The sequence below is a fragment of the Mauremys mutica genome, chromosome 3, assembly GCF_020497125.1.
Source record: "Mauremys mutica isolate MM-2020 ecotype Southern chromosome 3, ASM2049712v1, whole genome shotgun sequence".
NCBI lineage: Eukaryota > Metazoa > Chordata > Testudines > Geoemydidae > Mauremys > Mauremys mutica.
The window spans coordinates 129,036,588-129,049,239 of NC_059074.1; the positions used below are offsets into that span (position 1 = coordinate 129,036,588).

At 46.0% G+C, this 12,652-nt stretch overlaps 1 long non-coding RNA gene across 1 annotated transcript in view; it reads left to right on the forward strand.

Moving 5' to 3' along the window:
• Positions 1 to 4,636: 4,636 nt before the first annotated feature.
• LOC123366052 overlaps positions 4,637 to 12,652 on the forward strand; it is a 38,306-nt gene continuing 30,290 nt past the window's right edge. Inside the window, exon 1 of the long non-coding RNA XR_006577898.1 lies at positions 4,637 to 4,695. This is a non-coding gene — a long non-coding RNA (uncharacterized LOC123366052). The remainder of the gene's footprint in view (positions 4,696 to 12,652) is intronic.

Below are 12,652 nucleotides of genomic sequence, written 5' to 3' on the forward strand. Positions count from 1 at the left end.
AGCTGAGTTGCAGACAAGACATGGAAAATTGCGGAAAAGTCATAATGGGCTTTTATTAATTGCTGTAATTTGGAAAAGCCAGCCGTGCGTGGGGCTGCCAGCGGGGCTGACTATTAAAATGTAACATACACCTGAATTCCACATCAAAATTGTGGTGGAAACCTAATGTTGCGGGATCCACAATATAGTGAATTAAGTAGGGCCTTAATTATTGCCAATCCCAACTCTTCAAAAACAACCAGTCCGACCTGAAAACATGAGTGGCTTAAAAATCAGGAAGTTGTGGGGGGGTGGGTTTTTTGGTGGGGTGAAGGGGGTTAATAATATATGTTGTCTCTTGACTTGTCTCTGGGTTTTTGAGCCTTTAAGCGTCGCATTTTCTGCACAGCTGTAAGGACTAAAAAACTTTTTTTAATGAAAAAGCTCTAGGAGCTGAAGCTTTAAGAATCCCCCCCCCAAAAAATATCACAAGACTGGTGGGAGTTAGTAACAATGCCAGAGCCAAAGACCTCAATCTGATAAAGTTGTCTCAAAAGGTTGGAAACAACTGGATTAGAGAAAAGATGCTCTTATCCATTCATATGTGTTGCCATTTTTGCTAATGATCTCACTTCTATGTTTTGTGTAGGAGGGGTGGGTGGGTGTGAGTTTGAAGAAAACAATATAACAATAAGGCTTGCACTGATTCTCTTAAATTTTCTACATGCTTAGCCTAGGTTGTTAGCTCCATGAGGCGGGGACTGCAGACAGGATATTTCAAATGTGACTAGTTATGCGGGGTGCTTCAGTTTTTGGTTAGGCATCCTGACACCTTAAAGAAGCCTGACTTTCAGAAAGTTCGGATCACTTGCCCTCTGGTCCCTTTAAGATATCTCAAGTTGGGCACCCAAAATCACAGGCCAAGACTTTCAAAACGTATTAGGCTGTGTCTACACTAGCACTCTTGTCGGTCAGGGGAGTGAAAAAAACACACCCCGACTGACATAAGTTTCACTGACAAAAGCGCCGATGTGGTCAACGCTATGTTGGCAGGAGATGCTCTCCTGCTGACGTAGCTACCACCACACGTTGAGGGTGGTTTAATTATGCCAATGGGAGAGCTCTCTCCCATCTGCAGAGAGTGGCTACATGGGCGACCTTACAGCAGCACAGCTGTACCTCAAGGTCTGTAGTGTAGACATCGTGTTAGTCTCTTTACTGCATGTCTGCATAGTGGTTCTGCTGTGGAAGGACTGATCCTTGATTAGTTTTCCTATGTGCTAATTCAAATATAATAATAATGTGATTTTTTTTTAACTGCACAAAATTTGTCTGCCTTTTTATCAGCCTCTATAACAACTGCCTCTGTGCCTTCTTCCATGTGACCCCTTATGCATGGTTCATCCTCCCTGAATTGGTCTCCAAGCTCACTATCCTCTCCACTTTTAAGTCCCTCTTGAAAAGCCACTTCTGCCATATTACCTATAATGTGTCTTGGTGATTTGTATAGAAAATCCTTTTTGTTGTACCCTTTACTGATCTTTGTCTGTCAGTCCTCAGACTGGAGTCCTTGGGATAGGGATCATCCCTTCATGTATCTATTGGGTTTCCGGGAAAGGGGGCGGGCAAAGCCATGCTAACGGATCCCCCCCCAGCCTAAGGGGAGGTTCCACAGGGTCTCAGAAACCCACTAATTGCGGGGGGACAACTAATCCCTTCATGTATGTCTGAAAAGTGCCTAGCACACATGGTGGAAGCTACTATACACAAATAATACTCTAAGCCACATGCAGAGTGTCCAGAGACTGAAGTCATACAAATGTCTGTAATAAATAAGTGAACAGTGCCACCTCTCTATCTGTAGAAAGCCATGACTTATCTCTTGTGCAGTGTGTGTATTTACACACACACATTAATTCCATCAGCTCATTAACAATTTTAACAATGCTCTTTGTTTCATAAACACTTCTTCTGTTATGTCTCCAATAAGCAGGAGACTATCAACACTTTGAACTGTGAACTTTTATCTTCTTCCAGCCTCACCTTTGAAATGACCCATGAAAGAGGCCTTGAAGATCAAAGGACTCTCCTGTACTCCCCACCCCTCTCACTCAGATATTGATGGTATTTAGCACCCATGTGGGAATATGAATACTGGTATCCAGAGGAGGGGGAGGGGAAGAGAGGGTAGCCAAGGAGATGAATTACCTGGGGAGGGGGTTGTCCTAAACTTTCCAGTTGGGGTCTCAGTAACTGTCACAGCAAGGTGAGAAGTCAAAAGAGAAACTACTTCCTCTGTAGCAAATAAAGCAGTGGTTCTCAACCAGGGGTCTGTGGCACCTTGGGAGGCCGCAAGTCGGTTTCAGGAGGCCAAACATGGCTGGTATTAGACTCGTTAGGGCCCAGGGCAGAAACCTGAAGCCCTACCATGAAGGATTGCAGCCCGAGGCCCTGAGCTCCAGCACCTGGGGCTGAAGCTGAATCATGAGCAACTTAGTTTCACAGTGCTCCTTGTAGCATGGGCCCGCAAGCAATTGCCCTGCTTCCTACCCCTTAATGCCCCCCGTAGCCAGGGCCGCCCAGAGGGGGGGGCAAGAGGGGCAATTTGCCCCAGGCCCCGAGCCCCACGGGGCCCCCACCAGAGTTTTTCGGGGCCCCTGGAGCGGGGTCCCTCACTCGCTCCGGGGTGCCCGGCAAACTCTCGCGGGGCCGGGCGCAGGAGCTTCTGCCGCTCCCGGTCTTCGCCGGCGGGGGGTCCTTCCGCTCCGGGGCGGAAGGACCCCCCGCTGGCAAATTACCGCCGAAGACGAAGCGGGACCCGCCGCCAAAGTTCAGCCCGGTCTTCGGCGGTAATTCGGCGGCGGGGGGCCCTTCCGTTCTGGGACCCGCCGCCGAAGTGCCCCGAAGACCCGCGGCGGGGCCCCCCCTCCGCCGAATTACCGCCGAAGACCGGGCTGCGCTTCGGCGGCGGGTCCCGCTTCGGCGGTAATTCGGCGACGGGGGGGCCCCCGCCGCGGGTCTTCGGGGCACTTCAGCGGCGGGTCCAGGAACGGAAGGGCCCCCCGCCGCCGAAGACCCCGGGCCCCCGGAATCCTCTGGGTGGCCCTGCCCGTAGCTTTTATATGAAGAAAAACAGTTGTTGTGGTACAGGTGGGCTGTGGAGTTTTTATAGCATGTTGGGGGTGGGGAGGGGGGCTCAGAAAGAAAAAGGTTGAGAACCACTGAAATAAAGTGTGTGCTGCATTTTCACTCAAGTGGGTTAGTTTTTCACATATTTCCTCATTCATTTTTTACTTGAAATATTAGCTAATTAATTGCTCTGTGAATTCTTGTCTTGCAGAGAGTATATCTGGAGGGCTTTTTCAATAGTTAAGTTTAGACACATGTCCACATGCTCTGTGTTTCACTGTCCAAACAAAGTGAGAAGAAAAAAGTGATTAAACAGCATATATTGGAGGGGAGGAGGGAGGATGAGGATTTTAATAATTCCTGCCTTTTTAATCATCTAGGGTATAACAGATTTGTCATTATTTCTATGATAAGAGGGGCACAGGTAAGAACAAGGGATTAGGAGTATTGCCTCTTGTGTGTTCTACTCCCATTCTGCCACTGATTTGATGGGTACCTTGGGCAAGTCACCTTGTTCGCCATGCCTGTGTCTACCCTACATTTATTCTTCTAAAATGTCCTCCTGTTGCCACTGTTCTACTGGTGTTGTCAGCAAGAGCACTGGTGAAGATATTTAATCATTGTCACCTAACTCTGTCCAGGATGGACAACACAGTGGCTAAAATGCGGACAACAGCTGGCACCCTGTCTATGCTAACACTTCCTCCATTTCTACCAGTCGTAGCAACAGCTGGAAATTTTAGAGGTAGGGGAGTGTAGGCCGAAAACAGTAGAATTATGTTTGCAACCATGTTTAAGCTTGTCTGTAAGCCTTGCTGAAAGGCTTGTGTAGCTAGGGTCTTAGATTGTCTTCACTTCAAAAATAGGTATGTGTTTACATAGCGATAGCTCTCTCAGTGTAAAATTCTAGTGGAGACAAAGCATTGTAATTTTTACCTCAAGGTAAGTAGTGGAGATAGACCCCAATATGTGGATGGGATAGAGTTGACCTTGACTAGGGTTACCATATGTCTGGGTTTTCCAGACATTGCCTCTTCTTTGATCCTCTGCCCTCTCTCTGGGAGGGTTTTTCAAATAACAGGCAATGTCTGGGTTTTTTGTAGAGCAGGTGTTGTAGCTCAGAAAGATTCCCGATTGGTCCCTCGCAGCTGCTGGATCCTACCCACCCAGGCCCCAGCCCTGGGGAGGGGGAGATTCCAGAAGCGAGGCACTGACTGATGGCTGTTGCTGCATCCCAGGTCTGTACCTGCTACCATGACAGGGAGCGACACTTCCCCCCCCACACACACTTCAAGAGTGATGCCCCAGGTATGCCCTCCAGCACCCCTCAAATACCCCCCAGTACACACATGCCCCTCCAGCATCCCCCAACTATACCTCCTTTCCCCCTGCCCCGAGCAGTGTCCTCTTCTTGAGAACCTGAAACGTGGTAACCCTAACCTTGACTAGCTACATTGAGGTCATGAGGTCATAATTGCCTGTGCCTTGTCACCACTAGAATTTTACAGTTATGACCTCAGTGTAGCTAGTCAAGGTCAACTGTATCCCACCCACATGCTGGGGGTTTTCTCCACTATCTATCTGGAGGTAAACATTACAGTGCTCTGTCTAGGATTTTGCATTGAGAGTTTAAGTATCTCAATGTAAAAACACACTTAATCATAGGCTACCAATAAGTATTGTTAACGTACTTCTCTAACCCTGCCCACACGGGTCAGGGAAAACATTCTAGGATCCTGTTGGCAAACTACTGTGTAAACAGTGTTTAAACAAGGTTGAAGCTAGGATGTCCCTACTTCCTGTCAGATGCTTGGATAAAAGGTGTTAGTCAAGATAATAATATTGGCATTTCTCTATCCATTTAATAAATAGAAAGCTTTTTCTAGAAACTGCTCCTGTAAGTAAACTCATAACATCAACAGATTTTTTTTAAAAAAAGAGTATACAGGGAATAGAAACCACTTGTTATTGAACAAGGAAAAATACACTGAGTTCTGCCTGGTCATTGAGATGTACTACCAGTAAACAACTGGAATGGTAAATAAGTGTTAGTCATTATTTGTCTATTGTTTCACTAACCACAAGCTCTATCTTGCGACACAGGCAAGCTAAGCAACCTGGGCCCCCCATTCACAGCACCTTAAAAAACTAGATTAGAACTAAGAATAATCCATGATGAAGCAGCTGTTATTATGAGATAAGGACTTTAGACTGCCAGTGTGCACAAAGTGGAGGGGCGGGGGGAGGAGAGAGTTGTGCCTGGAATGCACCATCAGTGGGTTTTGGTTTTTTACTAGGTTTGTAGAATGAAGGCGAGAGAAACTCTTGGCTAGGTCTCAGTGTCACCAATAGCAAAGTAGTGTAATTTTTTAATAAAACACCTTTGTGATTAACAAATAGACCACTGTCCATCTCATACGCATCTTCTGCAAATGATAAATCATCCGTAACCAGAGTTATTTTGGGTGAGGTTAATGTTTTAAATGTGATTACTACCCAAATGATCTACATGTTGTCAGAGCAGAGTGGTGCTTTCTGGTCTCTCTATTTTAATATTACTTTTTAAAGGGTGGATTAATTAGCTAATGTATTTATCCCCTTCTGTACCACTTATCAATCAATATTCAATCCTCCAAAAGCATAATGCAAAATGAAATATGAAATTTATACATAATAGTGATATCCTCTAGTTCAACCACAAATTACTGGACTTGGTGCAGGAATCATTGGGTGAATTTATTGGCTTGTGCTATGCAAGAGGTCAGACTAGATGATCATAATGGTCGCTTCTGGCCTTAATGTATATCAAAAGAACAAGAACATTTCTTAAAAATAAGAACACTTTATGGATTAAAAACTGCTTAACTGATTGCAAAAGTAATCATAAATTGGGAAACATTCACCAATGGGGGTGTTGCTGGTGGGATCCTGAAGGGATCTCTTCTTGGCCAAATGCTATTCGATATCTTTATCAATGATCTGGAAGAGGAGGAAGAGAGGAGGGTGATCAGGAACAGTCATCATGGATTCACCAAGGGCAAGTCATGCCTGACCAACCTGATTGCCTTCTATGATGAGATAACTGGCTCTGTGGATATGGGGAAAGCAGTGGACGTGATATATCTTGACTTTAGCAAAGCTTTTGATACGGTCTCCCACAGTATTCTTGCCAGGAAGTTAAAAAAGTATGGATTGGATGAATGGACTATAAGGTGGATAGAAAGCTGGCTAGATTGTTGGGCTCAACGGATAGTGATCAACAGCTTGATGTCTAGTTGGCAGCCGGTATCAAGCAGAGTGCGCCAGGGGTCGGTCATGGGGCCGGTTTTGTTCAACATCGTTATTAATGATCTGGATGATGGGATGGATTGCAGCAGATGTGATATATCTTGACTTTAGCAAAGCTTTTGATACGGTCTCCCACAGTATTCTTGCCAGCAAGTTAAAGTAGTATGGATTGGATGAATGGACCATAGGCGCCGACTTCCCCTGTTTTCCATGAGTGCTCAACCCCTCCTTTGCCCCCAGCCCCACTCCCACTCTACCCCTTCCATGAGGCCCCACCCCTTCCCTGCACTCATTCCAACCCCTTCCCCAAATCCCTGCCCTGGGCCTGCCTCTTCCCCGCCTCCTCCCCTGAGTGCACCACGTTCCCGGTCCTCCCCCCACGCCCCCAAGCATGCAAACAGCTGTTTGGCGGTGGCTGGTCGGGGAACGCTGGGAGGTAGGCAGAGGAACAGGGACACGGCACACTCAGGGTGGGAGAAAGAGGTGGGGTGGGGGGGAGGGGATCTTGGCTGCCGGTGGATGTAGAGTGCCCACTAATTTTTCCCTGTGGGTGCTCCAACCCCAGAGCACCCATGGAGTCGGCGCCTATGGAATGGACTATAAGGTGGATAGAAAGCTCACTAGATTGTAGTAGGAAGGTAGTGATCAACGGCTCGATGTCTAGTTGGCAGCCGGTATCAAGCGGAGTGCCCCAGGGGTCAGTCCTGGGGCCAGTTTTATTCTAGATCTTTATTAATGATCTGGAGGATGGGATGGATTGTACCCTCAGCAAATTAGCAGATGACACTAAGCTGAGGGGAGAGGTAGACATGCTGGAGGGTAGTGATAGGGTCCAAAGTGACCTAGACAAATTGGAGGTTTAGGCCAAAAGAAATGTGATGAGGTTCAACAAGGACAAGTGCAGAGTCCTGCACTTAGGATGATAGAATCCCACACACTGCTACAGACTAGGGACCGAATGGCTAGTCAGCAGTTCTGCAGAAAAGGACCTAGGGGTTACAGTGGACCAGAAGCTGGATATGAGTGAACATGTGCTCTTGTTGCCATGAAGGCTAACAGCATTTTGGGTTGTATAAGTAGGGGCATTGCCAGCAGATCGAGGGACGTGATCATTCCCCTCTATTTGGCATTGATGAGGCCTCATCTGGAATACTGTGTCCAGTTTTGGGCCCCACACTACAAGAAGGATATGGAAAAATTGGAGAGGGTCCAGTGGAAGGCAACAAAAATGATTAGGGGGCTGGAGTACATGACTTATGAGGAGAGACTGAGGGAACTGGGATTGTTTAGTCTGCAGAAGAGAAGACTGAGGGGGGATTTGATTGCTGCTTTCAACTACCTGAAGGGGGGTTCCAAAGAGAATGGAGCTAGGCTGTTCTCAGTGGTGGCAGATGACAGAACAAGGAGCAATGGTCTCAAGTTGCTGTGGGGAAGGTCTAGGTTAGATATTAAGAAACACTATTTCACTAGGAGGGTGGTGAAGAACTGGAATGGGTTACCTAGGGAGGTGGTGGAATCTCCATCCTTAGAGGTTTTTAAGGCCCGGCTTGACAAAGCCTTGGCTGGGATGATTTAGTTGGTGTTGAGCAGGGGGTTGAACTAGATGACCTCCTGAGGTCCCTTCCAATGCTAATCTTCTATTATTCTATTATTCTAAGAAAATATAAAATAATTACTGGTGAAATTTGCCCATAACACACACATTTGTGGGAGTGATTAAATAATGGAGTGGTAAATAATGATGGACAAGTCAGTTATACAGGCCAACCTAGATTGTACAGGCTTTTTAATACAGCCAAAGGCGCAAGATTATATGTCTAGGAACAAAGAATGTAGGTCATACTTCCAAGATAGGGGGACTATATCAGAGAATGCAGTGATGCTGAAAAGGACAATAGTGTCATGGTAGAAAACCAATTTAACATAAGCTCCAGTATGATACTGTAGCTAAGAAGGCACTGTGGAAGCAGATAAAAGGATAAATGGAATTTGAACGCAGATATCTTAACTTTTAGGAATAAAGTAGGAGTCAGGCTAACACTAGATCTAATAACGTGAGATTTCAGGCAGGGCCTGGGCAAGTGGAAAGCGAGTGGAACAAAAAACTGTAAGAGATACTGTTTTTCAACCTTGTGTTAGATAAGAATGGAATACAGACTGTAGCAGGAACTGCTGAGAAAAGTAAGATATCAGAAGGAATATGTATAAACAAGATGCGGTTGTTGATCATTATTGTCTGTAACAAAAGGTATAAATGCTTGCCCTAATTGTTTATCTAACGGAGACCTGCCTGGGATAGGGGGAACTCCTGTCTGGGTGTACTCTCCCCTTGCAAGTGTCACGAAAATAAACCGACTTGTTGCAACCAACCTGAGAGTGAAGACTCTGTTTTCTTCCACAGCACAAACAATCATCTGATGCATTATCAGGGGAATATTAAGAAGAAACAGGCAGGTGGTGTTACCTCTATATACGGCATTAGGGAGACCATTTATCCTTTACTATGTCAAGTTCTGTTGTCAACACTTCAAAAAGGATGTTGAATATTTGGAAAGAGTTCAGAAAAGAGCTACAAGAATAATTAGTTTTTTTATGCCAGAAGAGATCATTTAGTCTAACCAGCTATATAAATCAAGCCATAGAATTTCGCCCAGTCACCTGCATGGTGAGCACAATAACTTGTATGTGATTAGCCAGTGGAACAAACTGCCAAAGGAAGTAGTGGAGTCTCCATCTCTTGACCTCTTCAAGACTACATGGTTTTCTAAAACAGTGCTTCTCAAAGTCGGGCCACCACTTGTTCAGGGAAAGCCCCTGGCGGTCTGGGCCGGTCTGTTTACCTGCTGCGTCTGCAGGTTTGGCCGGTCGCAGCTCCCACTGGCCGCAGTTCATCACTCCAGGCCAATGGGAGCTGCGGGAAGGGCGGCCAGTACGTCCCTCGGAACCACGCTGCTTCCCGCAGCCCCCATTGGCCTGGAACAGAGAACAGTCTAGATCTATCCTCTTTGGAACCCCCTTTCAGGTAGTTGAAAGCAGCTATCAAATCCCCCCTCAGTCTTCTCTTCTGCACACTAAACAATCCCAGTTCCCTCAGTCTCTCCTCATAAATCATATACTCCAGCCCCCTAATCATTTTTGTTGCCTTCCACTGGACCCTCTCCAATTTTTCCACATCCTTCTTGTAGTGTGGGGCCCAAAACTGGACACAGTATTCCAGATGAGGCCTCATCAATGCCAAATAGAGGGGAATGATCACGTCCTTCGATCTGCTGGCAATGCCCCTACTTATACAACCCAAAATGCTGTTAGCCTTCATGGCAACAAGAGCACATGTTCACTCATATCCAGCTTCTGGTCCACTGTAACCCCTAGGTCCTTTTCTGCAGAACTGTTGACTAGCCATTCGGTCCCTAGTCTGTAGCAGTGTGTGGGATTCTTCTGTCCTAAGTGCAGGACTCTGCACTTGTCCTTGTTGAACCTCATCAGATTTCTTTTGGCCCAATCCTCTAATTTGTCTAGGTCCCTCTGTATCCTATCCCTACCCTCCAGCATATCTACCACTCCTCCCAGTTTAGTATCATCTGCAAACTTGCTGAGGGTGCAGTCCATGCCATCCTTCAGATCATTAATGAAGATATTGAACAAAACTGGCCCCAGGACCAACCCTTGGGGCACTCCGCTTGATACCGGCTGCCAACTAGACATGGAGCCATTGATCACTACCCACTGAGCCTGATGATCTAGCCAGCTTTCTATCCACCTTATAGTCCATTCATCCAGCCCATACTACTTTAACTTGCCAGCAAGAATACTGTGGGAGACCATATCAAAAGCTTTGCTAAAGTCAAGGAATAACATGTCCACTGCTTTCCCCTCATCCACAGAGCCAGTTATCTCATCATAGAAGGCAATTAGGTAGTCAGGCATGACTTGCCCTTGGTGAATCCATGCTGACTGTTCCTGATCACTTTCCTCTCTTCTAAGTGCTTTAGAATTGATTTCTTGAGAACCTGCTCCATGATTTTTCCAGGGACTGAGGTGAGGCTGACTGGCCTGTAGTTCCCCAGATCCTCCTCCTTCCCTTTTTTAAAGATGGGCACAACATTAGCCTTTTTCAAGTCATCCGGGACCTCCCCCAATCGCCACAAGTTTTCAAAGATAATGGCCAATGGCCCTGCAATCACATCTGCCAACTCCTTTAGCACCCTCGGATGCAGCGCATCTGGCCCCATGGACTTGTGCTCGTCCAGCTTTTCTAAATAGCCCTAAACCACTTCTTTCTCCAGAGGGCTGGTCACCTCCTCCCCATGCTGTGCTGCCCAGTGCAGTAGTCTGGGAGCTGACTCTGTTTGTGAGACAGGGGCAAAAAAAGCATTGAGTACATTAGTTTTTCCCACATCCTCTGTCACTAGGTTGCCTCCCTCATTCAGTAAGGGGCCCACACTTTCCTTGACCACCTTCTTGTTGCTAACATACCTGAAGAAACCCCTCTTGTTACTCTTAACATCTCTTGCTAGCTGCAACTCCAAGTGTGATTTGGCCTTCCTGATTTCACTCCTGCAGGCCTGAGCAATATTTTTATACTCCTCCCTGATCATTTGTCCAATTTTCCACTTCTTGTAAGCTTCTTTTTTGTGTTTAAGATCAGCAAGGATTTCACTGTTAAGCCAAGCTGGTTGCCTGCCATATTTACTATTCTTTCTACAAATCGGGATGGTTTGTTCCTGCAACCTCAATAAGGATTCTTTAAAATACAGCCAGCTCTCATGGACTCCTTTCGCCCTCACCTTATTCTTGCAGGGGATCCTGCCCATCAGTTCCCTGAGGGAGTCAAAGTCTGCTTTTCTGAAGTCCAGGGTCCATATTCTGCTGCTCTCCTTTCTTCCTTGTGTCAGGATCCTGAACTCGACCATCTCATGGTCGCTGCCTCCCAGTTTCCCATCCACTTTTGCTTCCCCTACTAATTCTTCCCTGTTTGTGAGCAGCAGGTCAAGAAGTTCTGGTCACCCCATCTCCAAAGACATATTAGAATTGGAAAGGGTACATAGAATAGCAACAAAAATGATTAAGGGTATGGAACAGCTTCCATATGAGGAGAGAATAAAAAGACTGGGACTGTTCAGCTTGGAAAAGAGATGACTGTGGCGGGGGGGAATACAATAGAGGTCTATAAAATCATGAATAATGTGGAGAAAGTGACCAAGGAAGTGTTATTTACTCCTTCACATAACACAAGAACCAGGGGTCACCGAATGAACTTAATAGGCAGCAGGTTTAAAACAAACAAAAGGAAGTACTTCTTCACACAGTGCAGTTAACCTGTGGAACTCGTTTCCGGGGGATGTTGTGAAGGCCAAAACTATAATGAAGTTCAAAAAAGAACTAGATAAATTCATGGAGGATAGCTCCATCAATGGCTATTAGCCAAGACAATCAGGAATGAAACCCCATGCTTTGGATGTCCCTAGCCTCTGACTGCCAGATGCTGAGAGTGGACACCAGGGGATGGATCACTTGATTGCCTGTTCTGGTCACTCCTCCTGAAGCACCTGGCATTGGCCACTGTCAGAAGACAGGATACTGACCTAGATGGACCATTGGTCTGACTCAGTATGGTCATTCATATGTAGAACCTATAGTTCTCTCCACTCCACACTTCTGCACTAAAGATGGCTGCAGCTCATAGGTGGCACTATAGAATTGTCTGCAGGTTTTTGGCCCACATTTCCACCAACCTGATGTGTCTATTAATCTTTTATTCATTACGCTGTAGCTTTAATGAACTGAAATACAGTAACCAATTTTTTAGAAGATCAATCTGCATAGGTGGTCATTTCACCAGAATACTAGACTTGAGAGACTGCTGGCAGGATATTCATTCTCCAGGAACCGTCTCAACTCAATTTATAGTGTTCGATTGGTTTTTAATAGAGAAATGCAAGTAAGAGAACACAGCAGTTATGTTCCTAACCCAGCTTGCCACTTTTGTGCATTTCCCCATCCTCAGCAGAGTACAATGGTTTCTCTAGCTGTGAAAATCCATGGGAAGCTGGTGGCTGACAATACTGTCCCAAAGTTGCTTTTTTTCTTTTTTTTTTAACTGATTAAGTTAGGAGTCACCATTTGTTTATCCCCTTTTCTTTTTTACCACTTTCCTCCTTCCCTTCTCCATACTTTATGTATGTATTTTCCTTGTTAGCACAGAGTTGCCACCTACCAGCTGTTGACAATTCCTTTACCCCTTCCACTTTTCAGC